This window comes from Gambusia affinis, linkage group LG16 (genome assembly GCF_019740435.1).
Source record: "Gambusia affinis linkage group LG16, SWU_Gaff_1.0, whole genome shotgun sequence".
Taxonomy (NCBI): Eukaryota; Metazoa; Chordata; class Actinopteri; order Cyprinodontiformes; family Poeciliidae; genus Gambusia; species Gambusia affinis.
The window spans coordinates 14,612,839-14,639,189 of record NC_057883.1 but is presented as its reverse complement, the minus strand read 5'-3'; the positions used below and the strand labels follow the sequence as shown (position 1 = coordinate 14,639,189).

Genomic DNA, 26,351 nt, shown 5'->3' with positions numbered 1-26,351 from the left:
AATACTGATAAAAGCATTGTAAAACAAGAAGCTCTTCACCCTCAACAGGTCAAATATAAGCACTGTCAACTTTATTATTTAAAAATATGGGAAGACAATATGGAGAAGTGGATTCCAATTACACGTCAGCATGTTATGCTACTATTTCTATGGACAGAGAAGCTGTTGACAGTCTAAAAGATTTTGAGGTACGCCAAAATTTAATTATGTCATGTTGTGTTTGTAGGAGGACCCAAATGCATAAGGCAAAGGCAGCTTGTAGGTGGCGAGGTTTTAATGAAAAACTTCCAAAAATCCCTAGGGAGCCAGAGCTGAAGAAAAATCATAAATCTAAAGGAAAAATCAGCAAGGAAACATGAGGGGAACAAGGGATAGAGCAAGGAAGTGACAGAATTAGACAGGAGGAACTAGCAAAGAGTGTGTGGAGAAGAGGTGTTCAAGTAATGGGAGAGCTAATGGACCTGGGCTGATTGACTAACACTGACTGTGAGAGTGCAAAAGGCTCTAAAAAATGAATTTTACACTAAAGAATAAATAGACCTAAGAAACATAATCAAACTAGAGAAACAAGGAATAATAACTAGCAATAAGAAATAAACATAAACTAGAAAGACAAAGAAAGGACTGAACCAAAGTAATACAGAAAAATTACTGATTTAATCAAAGAAAAGCAACTAATGAACACTGAAGAAACAAAACACAAAACACAAAACCAACTCAAAAAACCCAAGATCCTTACAATTAAGGCCTAGTCAAAGCCTTGTCACTACATATCACTGGACTTGGATTGTAGGGTTATCTTCAGCAGAATAAAAACGAGCTGGCTGCTCCTGTTTTGTGGGGCAAGGATGATTCCACAACACACCCAGATGCAACACAGTAAAGGTAGAAATATATTTTATTTCTGTGTTCATGTAGCAGCTACTACAGATTAGAATCTCCTGAGTGCTCATTAATTATGTATGTGAGTAGGTCAATCAGGAATAGAAAACCTGGGATATTTTGTATCAATACATTACCAATCATAAAAGGACCTAAGACTGCTACTTATTGTTTCTGATAGATTTAGCTGAACTGTGCATCATTTACATAAAAAAAATTAAAAAAACACTTTGCTCCAACTTGTGTCGTCTTATCAGACATGTCCACAATCAATCTTAAAACAACAAGCCAGGACAGGTGAACATGTGGTAACACTTCATACCGAATAGGAAAGTTTCCACATTTGGAGAAGCCACACCTATTTTCCTCTTCATGATATGATACATAATCATGATTGAATCTGAGGAACAAAAGAAAATCTCCCAACACATCCCTGCCTAATCAAAGCATAGGAATCGATAGGTAGCAAGCAGAAACTCCTCCAATTTATTCACACCTTTCTAGATGAGATGTGTTTTTCTCTCCATTCACTGAACAAGTGCTCAACTAAAACCGAAAGCTATTGTCAGAAGCAGAAAGTAGGGCAGGTGTGCTCCCAGGTTATATCACTGTATTGCTCATACTTTGTAAAATTGCTTTTCTTAAGTTCAGGGAGGGATTATTCAACTTTATATAATACAATAATAAATATTGTCTTAAACTTACAAACAACGATGAAATAATTGTGGCGATTTTTTTTTTTTTTTTTTTTTTTCAATACAGTGTTTGGTTGTGAGAACTAACATGCTGCATGGGGAGGCAAGCTAAAAGAACTGCAGAATAATGACTTCACATGTGTTTTCTCAAAGTAAAGACTTAGTCAAGCTCGGCTGTGCTCGACTGTTTATTGTTGCCTGCTTGTTTATTGTCATGCAGAAAGCAGAGGAGGTATTAAAGGCAGATTTCGCCCTTATTTTAAAATGTGTTGCCGAAGATTAGAGCTCTCGCCAAACGCTGTGGAAACACTTAATTGATTTCCTTTGGACTGTTTACCTCTACTGTAGCCCTCCTGGAGACTTGCACGCGTGCGCGCAGACAGAGTACAACCCTGGCCCCATTTACGCCAACACAGGCCTGCCAAGAGCCTCATTAGTATTCACAGCAGTGGCATTTGCCAGCCCGAGCGTTGCTGTGGTGATGCTGCCCACACAAGTGATGATAAATGGTGCTTTCAGCTTCTCTGCCTTCCATAGAGCAGAGCAGGGAGCTGAGGAGTTGCTGGCTGGGACCCAGCTCCAGCTCCGACTATAGCAAGGCCTCATCCCCAACGCTCAGCAACCGATGCATGACAACATGAGCTCAGGGCTGCTTTAAGGCTTTGGGTGCTGGGGAGTGGTGGGTAAGAGGGACTGGGTGCTGTGTGGGTTGTGCAGATTTGTTTTTTTTTTTTTTGTTTTGTTTTGTTTTTTCAGTGGGAATGTGTATATGTGTATTTGCATGTGTGTCTGCTGGGAGAGGATGAGGAGGGGGTGCATGTTAGGAAGAAGTGTGTGCTTGAACTTGTCATTGTTGGCTGAAAAAGTGATGTCAGCTTCAGTGTTTCTCGAGTGTGTTTTGTTTCTGCCCGTTTTCACTTCTGTGATAATCTGATGTCAACTCAGAGGCACAAAACCTGCGTCTTAAAAATGCTAAAAAGAAAAAAAAATCTTTTTGACTCCTGGGACACACCTCGGATTATCGTGGAAGAAATAATTACACTGAATTAAAGTTTGAATACAGTTAAACTATTAGGGGAAAAACACCAACTTTATTTTTCTTTGAAACGAAGTATGTCAATAAATAGAAAAGACAAACACACCTAAATATTTATTTTAAAAAGCATTTCATATTTGCTTTTTTATATTGAAAAATAATTTTAAAATGTTATGGATTATTCTTAGAAAAAAAAGTAGTTTCTTAATTTTTTTTAACATTTTTTCAATCGACCTTTCTTTTCCTTTACCCTTGAACAAACTAATTTTGTAAATAAAAAAAATAATCCAATCAATGACTCATTCTTTCCGTTAAACATTTTTGAAGCCACTGCAGCGAACATCCACCCCCACACACTGTTTCCTTTACCGCAGGTTTCACTGCGAAGGCTGTTTGAGCCTTAAATCTGCACGGACCGAGAAAGGGTTAAGGTATCCGGCTACACTTGCTTCCACAACCCCCCCCACCCCCAAGAGCCTGCATTCAGATGTGGTAGCAATGAAGACGAGAAGCCAGAGCAGAAATCCCCCTGATCCTTGTTAAACACTGGGAGACCGTGTTATTCCCACATTACGGTGCAGCGGTACATATAGCATTAGGGCCAGGCTGATTTGAAATCATATGGTGTCTTACTGAAAAGAGTGTCAATGAAGGTGGATGGCATCTTCGCTTTACTGTCTGAGTGCTAAATAAAAGTCTATGCAAAGCATGTTTGATAAATGCATTATATCAATTGATCCGTTTTTGACTTATGAATTCTTGAAAATATTTTGCTAATGTTTTTTTTTTGTTTTTTTTGCACAGAAGCCTATTCATGATCAGATGTTGTGGTGGTATTCCAACAGAAATATTTAATGCTTTGTTGGACAAAAATGTCACAACAACATTGTGTCAATAATGCAATTAATAATATTTTTGTCAGTCAAGGCTTCAAAATGAAATCAATAACAACTTTTAAAATGAATAAACACAAAAATGTTTTTCACTTCAACTTTTATAGTGCAATGTTTTTTTACACCAAACTTTTAGCAATGTTTTGCTCTTCATTTACTTTTCTCCTGTCAGTGAAGTTGACTTCTAATAGAGAGGACGTATGATAAAATTACAGTTTTTCTTCCACCCTCCTTTGCTGAACTTGGTGATGACCGGCCACTTCAAAAGATGGCCTGACTCTTCCAGAATCAAGCCTGATTACCCATCTCTAGGACACTAAGACGCGCCCAACTTCAAAAGAAGCAGAGACAATCACGGGTGGGGTGGTGTATTGTGGTGAAGAGGTGAGAGAGCCGCGTCGGCTCGGGCCAGACTGAACTGTCTCAGCCAGGGGGCCGGGGCTATTAAAAGATAAATGTATTTCTCTGTTGCATTATTCATGATGTGAGGGGAGCTTAGTATAGCAGTGGCTCCCTTCTCTGCCTCATCAGGACAGAGGCCCCCCCAGTGCACCCGCTGCACCTACACCCTTATGCAAGAGAGGGTGGGTGCAGAGGGGGTGATAGGGGCAGCAGCTGTAGAACAGAGAGGATGAGATAGAAAGATAATGCAACAGCATGTATACCCACGCACGCATATTAAATATATCTTTGCATGTACACCTAAATAAACCTGAATTAAGACGACTTCAGTTAATAATTAATTTGTCAGTCTACACTTTGCACATTTGCTGCAAAATTTCTCCCAAGTGTTTTTGTTTCTCTATTTTCATGGTAATCTTATGCACACACACACACCTGGAAGGAGCATCAGACTCTGGTGCTGAACAACCTCTCAGCCGCTCATTAAGTAAAGCATTTGTGCAAATACTTTGGAGACATATTGGCCTTCTATATTAGAGTGAATGGCAAAGTGAGCTATTGTCCAGCTCATCTCTGATCTGCTGGAAAAGCCTGACCCTGATGTCATTCGTTTGGAGATGAGTCTCTGCTGAGGAAAGCCAAACAAATAGAGGAGAGTGCCAAATATTAGGATCAACACATAGATCTTGGGTATAAAATGAAATTTAATACATCAATTAATCAGCAGATTTTATTTACAAATTTCTTTTAACACAGTCAAATGTAATGTGCATCACTCCATGCTAAATACAATCACTCCAAATAATGCATTAACCAGTAGAATAGAAAATTATATGAAATGTGGAGCTGTGGATATGCAGTCATGGGGAGGAAACACCAGCAGCATAAATAATCAATATATCAACATATAAATATAATACTTCCAAAACACATAAAAAAAAAATAATTTGACCCCTTTAAGACTAAAACAAATAAAAACCTCTGAGCACAGAATAGTCCATTTGATGCACTTAAAACAAAATTTTTAGTTGAATTTACAAAAAGATGTACCCAACAGATTTATTTTAAGTGGGACATTATTCTGTGTATGAGATAAATTTAACATCACCTGATGTTTTTTTTCCGTTTTGTTTTTTTTTTGTTTGTTTTTTTTACCTTTTTTGTGTCCTAATTGATAAATTGGGCTGATCTGATTATCTTACTTCAAAAACAAATTGGGTATTCATGCAGCATAAAGCATTTTTAAGGAGAGTGTTCAAAATATATTTGGAAACAACTTGATGTTTCAGATTTTGGGTTAACCAAAGGATAACTGGACAAAGCCAACAAATAAAATGGCATTTCATTGATGAAGTCTCACATTGAAAAAATTAATGATGTTATTATCAAACCTAATATGCAATAGAACCAGATAGAACCAACAGACCCAGAATTTTATCACCAAGAGGTCAAATTTGGACAAAATCATTAGAAAAATAGCCTAGTAAAAACATGGTTTTATTACTTACCTATCATGACATCATGTTATTTTGTTAGACCTTATTTCTTATGACATCTTATATTTTTCTGAAATATAAGATTTTCAGTTGTAAAACTGATTTAAAAAAAAAACATTTCTGTGTACATTTTAAATGAAAAAGAAAATACCTGTTTATATTTTAATCAAATGCTTTCCAAATTGTTTCATAATTACCTATAATTGAGCTCACACTGTCCAAATTACCTGCCTGTTGCCAGGATCTATTTTCTGTAATTAAACCCCACTGATAAAGAAAATTTTCCTTTCATTGCTGAAAACAATTTAAAAAACTACAATTTAAAACTTTTTAATTGCATATAAATACTTTTACTTCATTGGATGGTGATTTCAAGAAGTACTTTAATTAAGCTTTGATTTTTATCAGCCATTTTAATTACAATGTAATTCCTCTTGTGTCCATCAAAAGGTGCTTTTCCCTCAGCACAAGTGCTGCCCTTTTCTTATACGTACAAATCGGAGATACATTATGCCGGCATTAAATGCACACTAAAGCTCGGGAGGTCAGGACAATGTCTGTGGCGGAGTGGAGGGTGGTCTGAACACATCGGTACTCATGACTCCATGCTGGGATCATTTGTCTCCAGACAAGAGGGCACAAGGGTGGGAAAAAAAGAGTCTAGGACTGCGGTGAGGTGTGTGTATTGAAATGTTTGTGTGTGTTTTGGTCTGATGAGTGTGTTTTATCTGTTTCTCTGTTCTGTTTACGTGGATCACAATTCTTGCTTTGCAACTTTGCGCACACACCGCTTCGAATTAGACACAAGAAACAAAAAAGGGCTTCATATTTGTGCTTGTATGTCAAGGATTACTTGTTCTATTGAATGCCCCCCCCCCCCCTCCATTATCTGCTTATCACTCTCTGCGCTCTTTAATCTCTTTCTTGTCCCTGCTCAATGGCTTCCTCTCACTGTCTCCCCGTCACAAACGTAGCCTTTCTCCCCTTCTATTTTTTAACACTTACAAAACTGAAAAGACTCGGCCTGGTCCGGGCCACCTGGAAGCACCAGTGAAGCTTTCTCCCAGGGCCTGGCTCCCTGCCACTAGCCAGCTGTAGCATTGTGAGTGGCCCATCTCAGTTAATTCCATGCATTGCAATTGTTGCCAGGCACTGTTTACAGCCACCTCCTAGTCCGCCTGGGTAGCCTCTCCGATTGTCCTGGGGCCTCCCTTGTTTAATACTGTTTTGCAAGTTATTAAGCCCTGGAAGTCCATTAATCACAGTTCACAGGCTGTGTAAGCCCACACAAGGCAGGCAGAGGTGGGGGATGGGGAGGCACACTCGCTATCCTCAATGGGCTTAGACGGTGGTCCATTCAGATCCCTAACGAGATCATTACCACTAACTAAATACAAACCTGACCCCACGACCTGCTGGGAAATTACGTAGAAGCTCCCTGGTGCAAGACATTAATACAACCTCCCCCCCCCACAACCCCACCCAACACCTCCATATCTATCTCCACTCCTCCCATTTTCCTGCAACAGTGCGTAAACGCCCATCCCCAAAGTCTCCCAATGCAACCCAACCCTACCCTACATCCCCACCCCCTTTCTTGTCCTTTCTCACTTTCTTTCCAATGGATAGAAAACTAAACCTGTCATCAAAAGATCCCTAATCACTGCTGTGATTGTGGTAAACCAAGCCTGACAGACATTTCACTGAGGCCTCAATGGCTACATCAGTGCCACCTCCCCAAACCAGTACCCCACCTCCTCCCTTCTTTCTCTCGCTTTCTCTTATTCCCCACCGCTCTCTCTTTTCACCAGGCCTCTGGCCAATGAGCAGCAAACACCCGGGGGCTTTTCAGATTACTTGACACACTGTGTCCACTTTTGGGAGGGAGACCACCTGGTAAGCTCATTTTAATACAAAACCAGTTCGGTCTCCGCTCTCTTTTTCCTCCACTCCTCTAATTCTGCCTCTCAAGCCAAGCTACCACCATGCCTTCTGTCTAATCCAGTGACCCCCACAGAACATTCCGGTTTTACACTCCTCGGAAGACGCTGGATTTGGGCGGATTACATGCTTCCAGTTCTGTTTGGAAGCACCTGTGACTGAAAGTGGAAGGAGGGACCAAAGCGAAAGTGAAATAACAAGTTTCCCTCCTTTTCTGTCAATGTTTCACTTTCTCTTTTTTTTCATAATTTTTCTCTCCCATTCTTGATACCCATCTCCAACTTTCCCCCCCGTGCACAACTTATTAGACCTTCAGTCATAACAGCATGGTACTGAGTAGCCAAAGAAGGAATGGGTTAGGTGGTATGACAGGGAGGGAGTGGGTTATGTGGGTGGAAAGAGAGGTTGCTTGGGAGTTTGCTCTGACTTTCACTTCAGCCCCTCAGCTTATGTTAAGATGTTGTCACTTTCACTATCTCAAGTGTTGCCACTTCAGATCCTAGAGCTTAGTGTTTGCAGTGGTTTGAAAGGTGGGAGGGGGGTCGAAGGAGGAAGTCTGAAAAGATTTCCATTTTTAAGCATTTGTCACACAGTAGCTGGACTACATTCACTGACCCCTTTTTTAATGTTTCCAAACTTCCTGTCTCCTTTTTGCTCCTTTCGTGTGTCCCCCTTTTTTCTCCAGCCTCTCTTTAACTTACTCAAGAACTCTTTAAAGCAGCATTTCCGCCCTGAATTCTCCTGCCAAGTTGATGAATTGCATCTCACAGCCTGTTCGGTTTTGTGCGTTCTTAATTGTTTCAGTCTTCTTCCTTCTTTTTTTTCCTACCATGTCATTACGCTTACTTGGTTCATGCAGTTGTACATGTGCATAATTTAAATTAGAAGTAATATCCTCCACTTTAATCCTTGATAAGATCTCAATTGTCCCATGATATAAAATGGAGATGCAGCGACAACCAGGGCGAAATTAAATTGAAATATTAATTTACCTGGATATCATCCTTCAGCGAAATGTAATCACTGACTGAATGGCTGGGCACCCCAGGAAATTCTTAATTGGCTCGTAATGATTTTATGTTGCATTTGCTTAAGTGTACATTACTCAGATAAAGTTAAATCAGTATTTTTATCTTTGCTTTGAAGGAGTCAGACCTGTCTTCCAGTCTTTCAAAGGAAAACACAAGCTTGATGAACAGTTTTCTAGGTATTCTGAAAGATTATTTAGACTTTGGTTTTTGTTTTTTTTGCTGCTGTTATTTTTGGTTTGGATTATTCCCAATCCAGTCCCTATGCCTAGACTGGGGAAACCAAAAAATGTAAACAATGTGACAGACTGACATAAAGAATCAATTTTTTGTAAATTGAAAGGAAGTAGATGAATGCATTTCAAAAAACTAAACCTGAAAAATGTGGTGTGCATGTGTAATCATCCCTGCTGAGTAAAGACTTTGTCAAAGCACTTTGCACTGTTGTTGCAGCTCCAAGTCTTTCACAGTCATCCTCAACTACCTGAGCACATCTAGAGAGCTGAATTTTCCCCCCATCGGTTCTTTGAAAAACCAGCTCACACTCAGTATCATTGAAGAGAGAATTTTATGAATGGATTTCGAATGGACTTATATTTGAACTTTTTCTGTGCAAACATTCTAACACTACATATATATATATCCATCCATCCATCCATCCATTTTCTGTTCACCCTTGTCCCTAATGGGGTTGGGAGGGTTGCTGGTGCCTATCTCCAGCAACGCTCCGCGTGAGAGGCGGGGTTCACCCTGGACAGGTCGCCAGCTTGTCGCAGGGCAATATATATATATATATATATATATATATATATATATATATATATATATATATATCTATATATATATATATAAGAACAAGATCCGTGCAATAAACAGCTATGCCCTGCCAGTAATCAGATACCCTGCAGGAATAATTAGCTGGCCAAAGGAGGAGATACAGGCCACAGATGTTAAGACCCGGAAATTACTAACAATGCATGGAGGGTTCCACCCCAAATCCAGCACCCTGAGACTCTACACGAACCGCAAAGAAGGAGGCAGAGGACTAGTGAGTGTGAGAACCACTGTCCAAGACGAAACATCCAAGATCCATAGATACATCAGGGACAAGGCCTCAACAGACGATGTGCTCAGTGAATGTCTCAAACAATGGGGAACAGAAGCTGAGGTGCCGGAGGAACCATCATGGGAGGACAAGCCCCTACATGGGATGTACCACCGGCAAATAACCGAAGTGGCTGACATCAGAAAGTCCTACCAATGGCTGGAAAAAGCTGGACTGAAGGACAGCACAGAGGCCCTCATCCTGGCCGCCCAGGAACAGGCCCTAAACACCAGAGCAATTGAGGCCCAGATCTACCACACCAGACAAGACCCAAGGTGTAGGTTGTGCAAGGAGGCCCCTGAGACAGTCCAACACATAACAGCAGGGTGCAAGGTACTGGCAGGGAAAGAGTTCATGGAACGACACAACCAAGTGGCAGGCATAGTGTACAGAAACATCTGTGCAGAATATGGACTGGAACCCCCAAGATCAAAGTGGGAAACACCCCCGAAGGTAGTGGAGAATGATCGAGCTAAGATCCTGTGGGACTTCCAGATCCAGACAGACAAAATGGTGAGGGCGAACCAACCAGACATAGTCGTGATGGATAAACAACAGAGGAAAGCCGTCGTGGTGGATGTGGCAATACCAAGTGACTGCAACATCAGGAAAAAGGAGCATGAAAAACTAGAGAAATACCAGGGCCTAAGGGAGGAACTGGAGAGGGCCTGGAAGGTGAAGACCACAGTGGTGCCTGTGGTCATCGGGACCCTCGGGCAGTCACCCAAAACTGGAACAGTGGCTACAACAGATCCCAGGAACAACATCAGACATCTCAGTCCAGAAATGTGCAGTCCTAGGCACAGCCAAGATACTGCGCAGAACCCTCAAGCTCCCAGGCCTCTGGTAGAGGACCCGAGCTAAGAGGAAGAAGAATCACCACCCGCGGTGGGTGAGAAGGGAATTTTTTTTTTTTATATATATATATATATATATATATATATATATATCTATATATATATATATATATATATATATATATATATATTCATAAATGAAGGAGTATTTTAATCTTTTAAACAGTGAGGTAGATACATAAAGATCCCTCATACCTGATAAATATGTAGTATTTACAAATCAAAACATTTCCAATATACACACATGAATGCACTTGTATTTTCAAATTACCCACTCTGGAAAACACAACTACAAATACAAAATTACTCAGAGAACCTCACAGCATCAGGCTAGTAGTTGAGTGTCTACCTGGCACTGCATTGATTGTTCCTCAACACTGACCAATTGTAAGCTCATAATGATGATCTCTGGCATGACAAGTGATTTTAACCCTCGTGTGGGACGCCCCCGCAGCAAGCCACAGATCAGCTGCCCCACGTAAACAAAAACATTAGGAGAGCGTTCCACATTTAAGAGCACGCTAATTACAGTCATTCCTATCTGAAGTACTTTCTGCTGCAATTTGCTCAGATCACCAAACCTACAATACCTCTCAGGCAAACAAATAAACCCTTCCGCAACAAAGAGATAAAGCAAATAATAAAATGGGCACGGGCGCTATCGGAACTCACTAGGGGCACTGTGTTTGAAGTGGGCTTCAAATAGTATCATACTACTCTACTGTGTGGAATCCTAGAGTTGTTCACATCCCCTGCAAGGAAGAAATAATTATGAGTGCTGTTGGTGATGTGCACAGGAAAACAAATAGTTCATTTTCAAATGGCAGAATTGATAAATAGACAACTACAAACACACAATTATAAAGAAGCTATAGCTCCTCCCACAATTGTTGGCATATCTGATAACGATGTGTTAAGAACTCTTTTTAGTGCAGTAGCATTGAAAAAATGCAGCGCATCTCTAATTCCTTGTTTATCATCCTCCTCGCTGTGTGTGGTGGTCAGCCCTCTTCCTTTCAGTTCCAGCTGTTTGAATAATTTTAATTATTACAGTGACAAAAGCACCTGCAGGGATTTCCTGATTTGTGAGGATCAACACTCGACTTTCTCACCTGAATAGCATGTTTCCGGTCTTTCCCAAAATGATGAACAGCTAAAAGTAAGGTACATATGTCATGTCATATAAATTCCCCAGGAAAAAAGAAAGATAGATGATCAGTTGAAAATTCTGTAAAACTGTAGTCAACTAAAGATGTAGTAAATTGCAGTGATACTTTGATTTGATAGATAGATTTCTCAGTGAGGAGTTATGGTTCTGCAGGAAAAAAAATATTTAGCAACTTCTTACAGACATTTAGAAAGAGTGAAAAATATAGTGTAGCTTTAGCATAAAAACCTAATAAATGACTAAATAAAATGACAAAAATGTTTCTGATATGAGAATATTGCAGTAAAAGCTGAATTTACTGTGAGGCTTTATGTTACCACAGGTATGTGGTAATATATGAGAACTGTTTATTTTTGCATTAGATCATCCATGTTGTTGTATTAAGACAAAGATCTTTTGTCACAACATGATTCCGTTTTACAAGTTGAATCCAGCTAACACTTACTCAATTACCAGGTATTATTCAGCATCCCCCCACTAACGTCTGGCTTCAGCCTTGTGCCTTGGCCTGTAAGCAACAGGGCTGATCCACTGCAACAGATGGGAGGTGGAGGGGTAGGTGGGTGGATGTCACTGCAGCCCTCTCCAGCACTCCAGGTGAGTGTGTTTCTCTGGCGGTGGAGGAAATGAAGCAAAAATGATGGAGTGTTTGTTTTCTGACATTTTGTCTCTCTCTGCGGCCTCATCAGGGCTGAGCCTCGCAGACGTCAAGTGTTAATTTAGGGCTCCTGCCGAGCGTGAGCCTGTCAGCGGCAGGGCTCGGAGGAGGGAGGTGAGCTCTTGCAGAAAATGACCCTTCTGGTCTGATTGTCTTCTGGCCTGCAGACTGGCGCTGAGAGGAAAAACAAAGACGTGGGGAGAAAGAGAGAGGCGGCTGAGTGCTAATGCACCTAGCAGCAATTAGAGAGGCTTACCTGGCTGTGTGAACACAGTGGGCAAACATATACACACAAAATGTACACACCTTAAAGTGGCTCCGCTACCACCCCTTCTGAAACTTTCCCTTATACACACAGACACACGCACACATAGCTCCTTAGACACACACTCCTACTTTCATCTTCATACTCTTAGTGAATGCCCTTCAGCCACCTTTTCGGCCAACGATTAATTGACTTGAGCTCATAATAGTCCATCGTTTTATTGAGTGAAACTTAAACAAAAAGACCAGCCCCTCTAAAGTTTACAGCAGCACATTAACCACAAAGTGAACCATGAAATTGCTTTTTTTCCCTCCTGCAGGGTTGTTACTCTAAAATGGTCACTGCCAGTCACATCGAAGCTTCACCAACATTAATATTACATCACAACGAAACATACACAGTGGTGGTTTTTGATATGGCCAATGTGGCTCACCACTCAGGGTGTCATTCTTTCAAAGGGTGGCACAAGATCTCAAAAAAAGGAATTGATTTCAGTTTGGCCCTTAATGAACAGTTTCAGATTCAGTCATGACATTCTGTTCCACAGACAGTGCTCCAGAGATCATTGAAATGCATTGTTTATGTACAAGTATATGAAGTTGGTATGTTCAATAGTCAGAGTCAAATAGGGGAGAGAACTAACAGAACCTGGCAATTTTTGTCCCAATTCCCGCCGAGTATTGTGTATTGAGAGTGATCTGGTCCTCTCAGAAGGATGTCGGGACCACTCCAATCCAAAATCCACTTGTTGGATTGTCTTGGCCTTAATTCACAGTGTGTGGAATTTTCCCTGAGGACGAACAAGAATACAGGCTGATCAATGTCACATGTAACAACTACAAGCCGATTGATGGAAACACGGGGGGGAACCAAATCCATAGAAGAGAGAACAATTGCCATAGTGTGTAGTGCAGAAAGTTCAGTGACAATTGGAGACATCTAGGAGATTTTCCATCTGAAATCTGAATGTTGGGGAATAAAACTGGCTCGTGTGTGGTGTGTTGCTACTGCTTTGTGGCTCAAGACCACAGAGTGTACAACCAAACCTGTTATAGTTAAGATTTTTTTAGTCGTTATGTGTGGGGTCTCTCTTTGAAATCTTGCTATGTGAACCAGGCATAAGTTGGTCCATGTTTCTTCCAGTCATGAAGGATGATTTCTGGTATTAGAACATGCTGAACCTCAAGATTTTCTTCCGTTGAATTCCTCATTCTTTCGTCAAACGTTCCCTGAAGTAAAGATAATTATTTAGAATCCAAATTATGCATGAAAGACAATTTAATAAAGTTAAATATATAATCAGCTAAACTTAAGATATAGTTCAGTTTTATAACTGTCTTTGTATTTTATGTTCTCCTTAATTAATCACTGCAACGTATTAGTCTGATCAGAAATGATTAAGTAGTGATTCTACACGTGACTGAACCCAATATAGCATTTTAATTTCATTTTAATATTGTGATTCTGTAATAAATATATTTTCATAGTATCTTCTTTTCTTGCAAGTCTAAAATTCAGGCTCCTTGACAAAGAGAATTTGTCCTTCAGATAGAGAGCTATTTAAGTAGTTAAAGAAACATACTGTAATTAATGAAACTGATATTTTAACATATATATATATATATATGGTACATTAAATATATATATTTAATGTACCTTACATACTACTACAATTATTGATCTGCTATTTTCGAGGCCTTATGATTTCTCGACCAACTGGTGCAACCCTTGAATTGTGCATAAGCCTTAGTGGGACATTCATATCCATTCACAGTAAAATGCATTAAAGCAAGACCTTAAAAATTATCCAGAGAAATGGGACGAACTGAGGAATGCAAGCAAGGATAATGTACAGGTTGTACTAGAGATGCTGCAGGAGGACGGTGAACTGAGGGAATGAGCTTTGAGTGGACATAGACTGAGGAGATTAGGAAAACTTACCAATGAACACAGAAACCAAAACACAGAGATCTAAACATGACACAAAATGATACAATAATTTAAAGTATATAACCTGTATGTTTATCAAGTCCACAGGACCATACGGCACTTCACATTAGATTCACACTTCTTCCTAAAGACAAATATGAAAGTGTGTACTGTGACTTTTAATATGAGCCACATGTCCAATTGCCCTGGATGGCTTTTGAAAGGGTAGACACTGTGCATCAGATAAAAAACAAATGTATATATAATTTATCTGGCAAGTGTGCCATGAGCAAGTTTTCTATTGCTTTATGCATATCCATACCCACTGCATTTTATTCCACCCCAGGACCTCAGATCATTTTTCACACCTTAAGGAAATGGACAGAAAGAGGTTTTCACCCAATTAATGCCGATCTGGGCAAGCCCCAGATCAGCATTAATTCAAGAACTGCCACTGAACCCATGAGTGCAGTCTAGGCAATTTGCTAACAAAAAACTCAGGGTTTTTTTTTTTTTTTTAAAAAGTCAAGTCAATGAAGTTCGACATGTGATAAAGAGGATTTAGAGGAATGTTAAACAGACAGGAAAGGTTAATTCTGTAATTATTTTAGTGTGGAAAAATAAATACTGCAGCCATTGCCACATCCGTCATCTCCTAATTCACTCTGAAATTCATTTTCTTTTCATTTTTTTTTCACTCCACCTTGCCCAATTCAATCACTCAAGTTCATCTGTCTGTGTTATGCAAATCTGAGCGGCAGAGACTGAACCCATCAGCCTTTCCGTTCAGCTCACGAGCGAAGGGGCTGATAGAAAAGATGAATTCTTCCGTTTCAATGTGCTTCCCTGTTTTCACCCAGTTGCGCAGTATCAAGGCTAGCTTTTTATATTTTAGCCAATTGCACGGTGCCTGTCGGGTAGTCAAAGGCATGAATAAGGAGGAGGATTCGCTCTCTGTCACTCTCTTTCTACCTCTGCAGTGAAGCGAGGTCTGTGATGAAGTCAAGGACAATGTATACTGTAAGATCTCTGTACGTAAGATCGTTTTGACAAGGTGAGCAGAGACAGATGTTATATTTTTTTATTTTTGAGGGGTAAAAAAAGGCCAAGAAATGCTTTTGTTACTTTTTTATAATCATGTGCAGTTAGCACTGGCAGATATGTTAAATAGATTTCACCTCTTGTTTCTGAATGACAATCTGGTTAAAAAGTAGAGCTGAGGCTGATGTCTCAGAGGCATGAAGACATTTTGCTGTTATTTAGACTTATCCCTAGGAGTAAGTCCAGGCAGCCAGGGACACAGCAGGTGGCTAATAGACTAGCTCCCGGCAGCCCCCCTGAAGCTTGATGCATTGTGCCGAGGCCTTGTAAACTTCACGCACATTAAAGATCACATGCCACAATTTCACAGTACAGCAGGGGGATCGGGCCCCCGCCATCCTTTGCCCCCATTTGGCCAGTGATGGATAGTGTTGACAGTTACAAGCCGAGTACCAAGTGGAGCAATGCATAGGTCAAGGTTGAAGCTGCCAGTGTGGTCTGGGTGACAATGAAAGGTCTCCATGGTTGAAGCATGCTCCACAAACTATGCAGCGTGTTAAGCACTTTGTTCATTTAAAGCCAGAGCTTTGTTTCCCTGCCAGAGTCATTTGCCACATATCAAGGCATAATTGACAAAAGAAAAAAACTGCTTGCAAATGTGTAGCAGGAAACTTGTCATGTTTAGGACATTTATAATGCTTCACAGTTTGTGCTTTACAAAACAAACTTTAATGTATTTCCTTAGCACGTTATGAGACAGACCAAAAACAAAGTAGTGCATATTTATGAAGTTTAACAAGCAATTGCTTTTCTTTTTTTTTAACACAATGAGATTTACCAGTTTTTATAAATTTGCTGACTTGGCTATTTTTTCAGTAAGTTTTCTTTTTTCCAGACTTGACCGTCCACCCAAACTGAAAGAACAGCATAAATGAGAGAAGCACCCTGGAGGCCCATGTGGATGTGCAGCTATCAAAAATCTAAAATCTGTTGACAGGACAACGATGTGGATACTTTGCAAACCACTGTAAGTTAGTAGCTGTTTGTGCAGCACTGCTCATAAAGCAGTGACTGCCGCCACAGTGTCCTGCAGAAGGGAATTTTTTTTTCCAATGCTGCACTTCAGGATGAAGACATTTCTCCTGTCATTTTCCTCCAGTACTTCAGCGTAATTCCTTTTTTTCTCCTCTCCCCTCCATTTTTTCCCCAGCGACTGCAGTATGTGGCAGTCTGAATTGTGTGTTATTACGCAGCAGGAGACAATATCATTACCACATATTTGCTGTCAAGGGTCTGCAAAGAATGGTGCTGTCTCGGGCCTCAGTGATCTAACAGCCTCACACAGGGCTCCAGAATTACCCACTCCTGGCTTGGGGAAGTCAAACACTACCAGTTAGAGAGGGGAGTGAACAAAAGAGATAACCCACCTATCCAACCACCGCCATACACAAACGCGAGCAACTCCTTTCTCGTCAAGATAGAAGGGGACACACCTCCTCCGTGCCAAACAGAGGATGCTATTCCCTGAACGCCTCGATAGAAATATATGTTTGGCTCAAGTGCTGAATGATACAAGACTGCAAGTTAGATTTGGTCCTGGCAGTGTGTCATTTCAGATAAATAGACAATTTGTAATCTCTCAGGTGTACTATTGGTGAAGGATGAGTTGCTGATAATTACCGGCACTCATATCAACTTTTTTCCTCGATGCATCTGAAACCTGCACACTCAAACTCAGACAATATGAAGCGTGCCAGCGTGCAGAGACTGTCATGTTGCTTTCCTTTTTTTTTTTTTTTTCTCGTTTTCTTAACATATCAGATTGTGACGTGAGGTTAAGGCAATTGAAAGAGTTCATATGGATGTGTCATGAAATGCGTTAGGAAAATAACTTCAGAATAGACAAACAATCCTCCTTTCATGAAAACTGCTATTCAGACTTTGTAACAATGTCTTTCTCATAAGACAAATAGAATTGCTATCATTTCTGTTGACAGCGTGCAACAAACAGACCAACAGTTTATGCATACTGAGTGACAAAGCCATCTATTTTCTTTGTGGGAAAAAAACAGGCAATACACACTTTGGCAATTGAACCGCAAATGAGGAGTGAAAAATTCTAACTTTCCTCCCCCGCCAACCGCCATCATTTATACAAGTCATAGAAATATTTGATTGCTCTTGCATATCTCCACGCGCTTAAGGAGGCAGCCAACCAATACGTGGCCACGCAAACAAAGCCCAGGACTCTATATGAGCCTATCATTTAGGAATCCGGGCCAATCAAGCTTGCAAACAATCAGGAGGGGAGAGAGGGAAAGGAACTGGGTGAGAGCTTTTTCTAGCAGCACTTTGAAGGTGTTAGCGGAGGCCCTTATTTAAGGTGCGATGTGGCTGTGCCTCCTTGATACACCTCTGCACTGAAACAAGGCAAGAGTACTTGAATTTTTCACAATACCAGCCAGCTTTCTGAGGACGACACATTCATATTCATGAATTAAGAATCTGTAATGGTAAATTATGAGCTTGCCGCTACTTCATAGGAGAAGGGACGTTTGAAACTTTCAAACTATTAAAGCAACAATGTCCTTCGAAGGAATAATAAAAAAAGAAGTTTAGTTTCACCTTTGGTTTTTTATAATTACAACAAGGTTACTATTTATGTACTGTAGTTTGCAGCATGTTTTATGTCCCTTGAACTTTCTGATATTTTGAGGGTATGTCTTCATACATTTTGCACATCTGTACATTGACATTATTTCCCCCTCTTTTTTTTTGCAACGTAGCTCAAGCTCATTTTTGATGGAGAGCAGCTGTGAACATTAATTTCCAAGTTATTTTTTTGGTTTCCTGCTGAAACTGTCCACCAGGTCTCAAAAGTTGTGTATCCTTTGACACATTGTTTTTCAGAATTGCTCTCTACTTAGCTCTCTTCATTTTCCCATTAACTCTAACTATGCCTTGTGCCTCCTGACAATAAGAATTCCCACATCAAAATAAAACCTCTACCATGTTTCAAAGTTGCGATGGCGTGCTTAGGATGATGTGAATTAGCTTAGCTCCAGACGTAGTGCAATTTAGTTTTGGCTTCATCTGACAATAGCACTCCTTCCACCTGTCTTGTGGTCTCCACAATTAGTAACTGTCTCGTTAAAAGATCGTCTAACAAGAGGAGTGGATCTATACAACACTTCTAGAATTACCATGAGCCTCACAACAGCTTGTCCAATAAATGCTATTCTTGCTGAGCCTGCAACTTTAGGATGGCCATGTCTTAAGTGTGTAGTTGGGCAGAATTTTTGTCAATTTTCAGACAGAGGATTGAACAGTAGCACATATGTTCAAAGCTTGTGATATTGTTTTATAATCTGAATAATCTAATCCTGTTTTACAACTATTTCACAACATAGTCTCTGACTTGTCTGTGTGATTTGTGATTGTTGGTCTGCATGGTGCTGTTTGTTCTCCAATGATAAACTTGGTTGATTGTTTTTGCTGCTTTATATTTCATTTGTTTGTTTAGATTTTGTTTAGGGTTATGAGAGTAGAGGTGATTTAATACAAATGTATGTCAGACTTTTCAGAGTTTTATGGGCATGATCTATTTCATCTTGTTCTACAAAACTTTGTTTTGGTTGATCACATAGAATTCTAGCTAGATTCACTGAAGTCTGTGGCTGCAAGGTGAGAACATTTAGAAACCCTCAAGGGGCATAAATGCCTTTGTAACATTGTAGCCTGCAAAGAAAGGGAGAAAGAAAGAAATAATTAGATGAGTAAATACAAGGTAAGTTCTAAATGGTAAGCAACTTTTCTTAACAAAAGCAGCAAGGACTCACTTGCTTTCACTTTATTTACAGGTGAACCACACAGTAAGCTTACAGAAAATGAATTTGATTTATGCAGTCTTCACACATTCACCATTCTGCAGGTGATATCCAGGATCATGCATCAGTCAGATCCTGTATCAGAAGTGATATGAAATCTGAATAGTCACGCCTTACAAACAGAGAGCACTCAAAGACTTTAGCTGATAGGCTGACATGATAACGTTTTGAAATCACTGCCACTAAATTAACCTGATTCTAATAGGATCTGAAGTAGATAAGGTGAAAAATTACTGTTTTCTTTTCAAGATGATATACAAAATGGAAAAGCTACAAATTGATTCCTGTTTCCTCCCTTGATGGCCTCCCCTCATCTGCGCATTTTCATAATTTGAGATAAGGCGATATGGCATTAATATTCCCCTATCTTATCTTGTCACATCCTGAAATTGTTGGAGAGGATATGATTAGCTGAACAATGCACTTTGTGAAGGCTATCCAGGTTTAAAAAAAAAAAAAAAACAATGAGTGGAGAGACGGAGAATGGTTCTAGAAAGCAGACTCGTTTCTGGATCTTGCTTTGCTGTAGTCATGGGTTGGACGTTAGCAAGAGCTTACAGGGCAGTAGCATGGGGCCCTGCCAAATGTTATCTTTTATTTGTTATTTATTGATTTTACTGAATGGATATTTGATAGAGTACTGCTTTAGACTGCTTCAAGGCCAACTTATGAGGAGCATGACAGTGGCACAGTTGGTAGAGCGCATGACCCATGTAAAGAGGCCTTAGTCCTCGACTGTCGTGGGTTTGAATTCCAGCCCATTGACCTTTGCCGCTTGCTTTCTCCCCTCTCTCGTAATCCACTTTCCTGTCTGTGAGCATGTTCACAAATATAGATTGCACATCAATACAAGTGCCTCTTGTTGTATTTATTGTATCAAACTAATTAATGGTTAACATCTGAAACCTTTACTCTGATAAACATGCGGGGCACCCATATTGGACTGTCTCTTTAGGACTATGGTCTTTGTTTTTGAGTGCTGGGAGTATCAGACTTCAGAGGACAAACATTAACACCTCATAAGAACAGGCTCCTAGCAGATTCTCCAAACTTATTCTTTGTGCTTGTTAAATGTTAGCAGGAAACATTTAACCTTAGTTAGTTAAGTTGTTACATAATATGACTAGAATAGATAATGCAACATTTTAAAGACACTTCTGGAACTTTTTGAAAAGACATACATAATGGATGACTTTGAAAAAATATTTATACTGAACTTATTTAATCAGTGTCAATTCAGACAGATATTTATAGGCATATGATCATTTGCATGTAAAAGAGCAAAAAGTACTTTTGTAAATCCTGCCTGGCTGTTGTCGGAGTTTAAAGGAACAGCTTGCTCAATAGCAGTCAACGCTTGCTTGCTTTGAAGAAGGAATTGCTGCAAAGTTGGCCAAGCTTCCTAAGATAGATCATTTTTGACCAAGTCAAAAATGACTCATCCTAGTCATTGTGCGTCATTGAATCTAATCTGTCAACATAACTGGGCTGTGTCGTTAAGAATTGGTGTGTTTCTATTTAACTGTAAAGGAGTTTGACCGGTTTGATTGCAAAGTGATCTATATTTGCCATTTTCTGTGAAGTGGTATAAGGTAAATAAATTAAACTGAAATAAACTAAACTAAAATGAACTGACAGTACATACAGACCAGAAGATTTTGGAGATTTGAGCAATGATTAGCAATGATTAGCACTGTTTACGCGTCACGTAGGACATGGGAAGGCAGCATCAAGTCAAGGACATAAAAAGCGCAGTGTTTAGGACTGGTTAAATGCACCATTAAGCCTTTTAAATTGAACTCCACCCATCAGAGACTAAAAACAAGTGTGGCTTTCTGGCTTATCAATGGGCACCACTTAGGGGAAACAATGCCCTGTTGAGGCCCACCAGTTTCCTCATCAATGAACATCAAAAATGAATAAGGCCTGGCTGTCAGCTTTGTTTTGACTCTGATACCCACAAAGCCCTGCTCAATATCATCCTGGTCGCGGTCCTCCAGGCTCTGCAAACAGGTGCGGCCCCTTTTATCAGTGCACCATTTGATGAGACCCCGGATGGGTAGGGGGCTTTGGTCTGCATCCTCCTTAATCCATGGTGCTATATATATATATATATAAAAAAAAAAAAAAAACTATTTGAATACAATAGTTTGTTTGGCCAAAGTCAAAGCCCTGGAGTCTGGGACTCATCCGTCTGTCTGCCCAGGCTTCCCCCCTATTTTGGAAAAAGCTTCAACTCTTTTATGCCTTTTTTGGCCACGACATTAAGGAAGACCCAGGAGGTTCCAATTCCCAGTCATTCCCAGAAGAGGAATACATACAGTTACGGCAGCCTCAATGCAAAGCGTGATAGAAAAGGGAGGGGTTAAAAAAAAAGAAAAAAAAATGTCAACTGCACACTCTGAACAGAGAAAACAACTGCCAGCATCTAAACTCTTTCTAATACTTCCACTGCTTCATGGGGAGATTACAGCTCCTCCACTCAGGGACACAGAAAGGCCTTCAGCTTGGCAGAGTGAGAGGAAGAGAGAGAGAGAGGGGGAAGAGTCAATGTTGAGCATTTTAATCTGGAGTCACAAAGATAAGATGCATTGGCAGATCAATATGTGCTCTATGGTGGCAGCTCCATGAGAACTTGCCTCTCTTTCTGTTTACTGAGAAGACTTTGCTCTCTGTGTCCCATGGCTTCATTTTAACCACAGACCACTGTTATCTGTAGCAACTGTCTCTCTGTGACATCTCACACCGGGGCCACATTTAACCTCCTGGAAAAAAAAAAAAAAACCCATAGTGAATATCTAAATAAGATCGGCTGTGAAATTTGTCTCGATAAATCTCTCCAGGAATCAACCAGTTTGAATATTTCACATCCCGTCAGTCCTCGGCTAGCTCAGGGGGGGCGAGGCAGGTCTGATAAGGGATATTCAGAGGAGTGATTAGATAAAAAGAAAGCTAAATTCTTTCTCTCGACTGTGGGAGATGCATAGCAAAGGTTTTTCCACTCTGTCGTGTCTGTGTGACTGAAGTTAAGAGTACAGGCAGCATTCAAAGTGTCACTTTTACTTAATTTGCTCTCCTTTGTGTCATTGCAGCATTCCATCATTCCAACATCATCAGATGAGCTGTTGGTGGTGAGGCATCTTCAAAAAGAAAAAAAAAAAAACAGATTAAATGAAATTCCTCTGTGCTTTTGAGAGCCTTTTCCAATAAATACAAAAACACCTTAAACTCCCTTAATTTTCAGCTAAATAAACATCTCCAAAAGCATGCCTTCTTTTTTTTTTTTTTTTTTTTTAAGAATACACAAGTGGGTTACGACTTGCTGCATTCATTTCTACATCCAGGAGGCTGCATTCCTGCCAGTCAAATCCCTGTCCTTCACATTTTGGTTTTGGTTGTTGATGGCTGCATCCTAAATGGGAAACAGATCATAAAAGGGGGGTAAAAAAAAAAAAAAGGTAAGCTATGATTAGGTTTGTTTTCATCCTGGGCAGCAGTTCAAATGTAGCAGTGGCCCTAAGCCAGACGTGGCCCTGACAGACAACACAAAATGGCAGCAAAAATTTGAAAAAATTGTGCATTTGTCCTGTAAAAGACAACTGGAGCCATCTGAGCAAAGAGTATGCACAACGAGGTGTTTGCGTGTACATGCATTTACGTGCGTGTGTGTGCGTGCAGGCGTGTGTGTGTGATGTGACAGCAGACCTCGCTGAGGACTAGCAATCACTCCATTCAGCATCTGCTGCCACACAGCTCATATTGTCATTCCCCAGTTTAAAGGAACCTTGAGCGGCTTCAAAGATCTTTTCAAAGCCTTAATCCTAATAGGTCGCGGTTTGTTCTGTCACATCAAAAGAGGGGAGGGGGCGGGATAGGAGGGGGGGTAATGCGTCGGGGCTGGCAGAGAATCTTAAGGGTGGAAGATTGGCAGAGGATTTGCTGAGCGGGGAGGACTGAAATCTGAAATATCGGACACAGAATGCCTGCTGTAATAGATATGAAATAGGTCTTCTCAACAGCATGAAAGGCTGACATTTCCAGAAAGTTTGTCATGAGAAGGCCCTTTTATTCCCCTTCATCTATCTGCGTTTGTACTGCCACCTTGTCCATAGTGGAAATTCGCAAGTGTCACTCTAACGGGTTAGAGAATAAGATTGGACATTTAAGATTTTTTTTCTCTCCCCCTGCTCTTTCCTTTTTTATTGAATGTTTAGAAATTCCAGTGAGAGACCAATTGAGTCAGAGCTGTTCAGAAAACTGCCTTCTGCATAGCACTCAAGTAAAAAAATAAATAAAAAAAAAAAAGAAAGAAAAAATCTACCTTAGCCACTTGTTTCCTGGCCCAGTGTTAAAAGAAGCTCAATGAAACATGGCCCTGAGATAGAATTTGCAAATCCCAACATTACAATTAATTATTAGACACAGAAGTCCATCTCAATAAATTTCAATACCAGTAAAAAGACACAGTGGCATGTTTTGGCTGCTTCTGCTCATTTTGATGATTATGGCTAACAGCCAATGTAAAACCATAATTCATTGGCGAAGAAAGTTAACATGTTTGATAAAGTCAATGAAAATGACATTATTTTATAGTCATTGTAAAGACGGCTAACTGGACAGTTGTCCAGCAAGTTGTCATTTACACCATCTGTAATAGGGATCATGAAAAAAACTAGCTGTTTAAAGAATGCTGTATTTGAGGACATCAGTAGAAAGTTGAGAGGAAAGAAAAACTGTGATTAAATTAGGCGCGCAAGCAGCATGTATTCACAGCTGTGAGAAGATTGCAAAGCATAGCCCAGCTCATGCAAGAATTTGATTCTCAACACCTGGATGAGGTTGGAGTTAGTGCTTCAACAGCCACAACACTGAGGAGATGGACTGCAAATGCATTCCTTGTATTAAATCACTCATTAACCCAGAACCACTAGACACAGTCATTGACACCTTTTTGTGGCTTACACCCCACGTTAAGGTCAGAAGCTGGCTCCTCAGATTACAATATATTAAAGCATTGCAATGGAAAGTTGAGTGGAAGGAAAATCTGCAGTACAAAAAAAAGCACAAAAGAATAAGTTAGTGTTTCAAGAGTAATCATACAGACGTATAAAAGACCTGCACTGCAACTGGACCAGGGACAACATGAAATGTCACATTTAATAATATGGAATATTTTAAAAGCAGCCACAGCAAAAGAGCAAGAAATATATGAAAATAAGAGCAAGTTTGTGATATGAATAGAAAACCATAACAGACTCTAAACCTTGCAAAATGATGTCTGAAAACAACTCCATTTGTATTGAAGTCAAATGCCAAGATCAGACTCATGCAGGATTTACGGTATATGCAGCTGTGACCTAACATAAATCTGTAAATAAGTTGAGGCAACTCCTGGAAAATCATAAATTGCCTGTATTTTTATAGTGCTTTAGTCAGAGGACTCCAAGGTGCTTTGTACTACATTCACCCATTCACACACTGATAGCAGTTATCTACACTTCACCCACAGCTGAGGGAGACAGTTGGTGCCACCAGGCCATCTGACCACCACCTGAGAAGAGTCTTCTCCAAGGACACAGCAATGGAGACGGACAGAGCAACACACCAATCACAGGACTAGTCTTTGCCTAGTGACCCACTGTCACTCAGTTTGGTCACCATTTTATATTTGGGTCTGAATCTTGTCTCTTAAATTTTATCGGAGCCAAGAGAGTAAGGAACAGCACTATTGCTCAGTGGTCCAAAGTCTTCTTCAGGCCTTTACTGTTTTTTCTGTTAATCAAAGTACCAGAGTATGGAGGATGAGTGGAGAGGCACACAATTCAAGTTATTTGAGGTTCAGGCTGAAGTTATCAAAGTCTGTGATGAATTGAGAAGGCTTGCTATCCAGGGCTCTTAGAGTTTCTGAGTTCTGTTGAGAAGCTCCATGCTGATTTCTTTTTCTAGCTTGGTATTAGCCCACACTGCCAAGAGTGTCAATACCTAAAGTAATGACTGTATATAAAACTATGCCTGGTTAGCCAAACCTTTCACTTAAGCCCCAGGCATGAGTTAGTCTGACAAGCTGAAAAGAACCTTTTGAGTTCTTTTGAGTTTGTTAAGAGCACAACAAGACACCAAAAGAATTAAAGGCAGTTATTAAAACAATCTGTCACAGCAGCAGTACTTATAAATCTACATAAGTTTTACTATTTAGATCAAATTGGTGAAATAAAATAAGTGTTCAATTATATTCTGATTCACTTTTAGCACTGGAATATGCATTAAAAAGCTCTAGAGAGATTGTAAGATGAGAAATATCGTCGATGTCCTCCATTTGAAATACTTCCATCACATGGATGATAAAGTTCAAATCAAGTCTGCCAAAAGCATGTAGTGGATGTGAGATATGCTAGACCTAAGTGTCACTTATGTGTTTACTCCTCACCTCCCTGACACTTTATCAGCTCAGAAGGTGTCTCTCTTGCATTTCCCGCTATCGACTTGTCGGACAAAGAGATGGTTCCAAGCGTTTCAACGGTGCACAAGTGTCCTACTAATTAGGTGCTCATGGGAAACTGAGCATTGATTTTCTGTCAGCGCCTATGCAAGATAAAACAAACTGGGCTGTTTGTCTTTTTCTTCCAATGCACCTTGTGCCATTAATAACAGCGATAAAGACTGATCAGGACTCCGTTTGCAGCATAAGCAAAGAACACTACACCCATGGGAACCCATATTTGTAATGATGCAGTTTAATTGTTGGCAGGTTTTTTAGGAAATAGGTGGCAATGCACCTCGCTGGGACTAAACAAAGTTTGTTGAGGATGGAAATGGACTGAGTTGTCTGACCAAAACATATCTTTTCAGCTCTACAAAAGCATGAAATCCCTCTTGTGCTTGTTATTTCACACTCCTGTGGCTCTAGCTTGGGGCGACGGAGACACAGTAAACAAACAAATACATGTGAAAAAACACAAACCACACACATACGTGCACAGTGCACTAAAACAGAAAGGAGAACTTACTAATGACCTCACATTTTCAGGCTACTCACTCACAGAGAATATCTAGGAACCCACAGAGCAT

The 26,351-nt window shown here is 40.2% G+C and overlaps 1 long non-coding RNA gene across 1 annotated transcript in view; it reads left to right on the top strand.

Annotated features, from left to right (window-relative positions):
* Positions 1-22,550, top strand: part of LOC122846403 — a 78,755-nt gene extending 56,205 nt beyond the window's left edge. The window contains exon 2 of the long non-coding RNA XR_006373231.1: positions 22,376-22,550. This is a non-coding gene — a long non-coding RNA (uncharacterized LOC122846403). The remainder of the gene's footprint in view (positions 1-22,375) is intronic.
* The last annotated feature ends 3,801 nt before the right edge of the window (positions 22,551-26,351 follow it).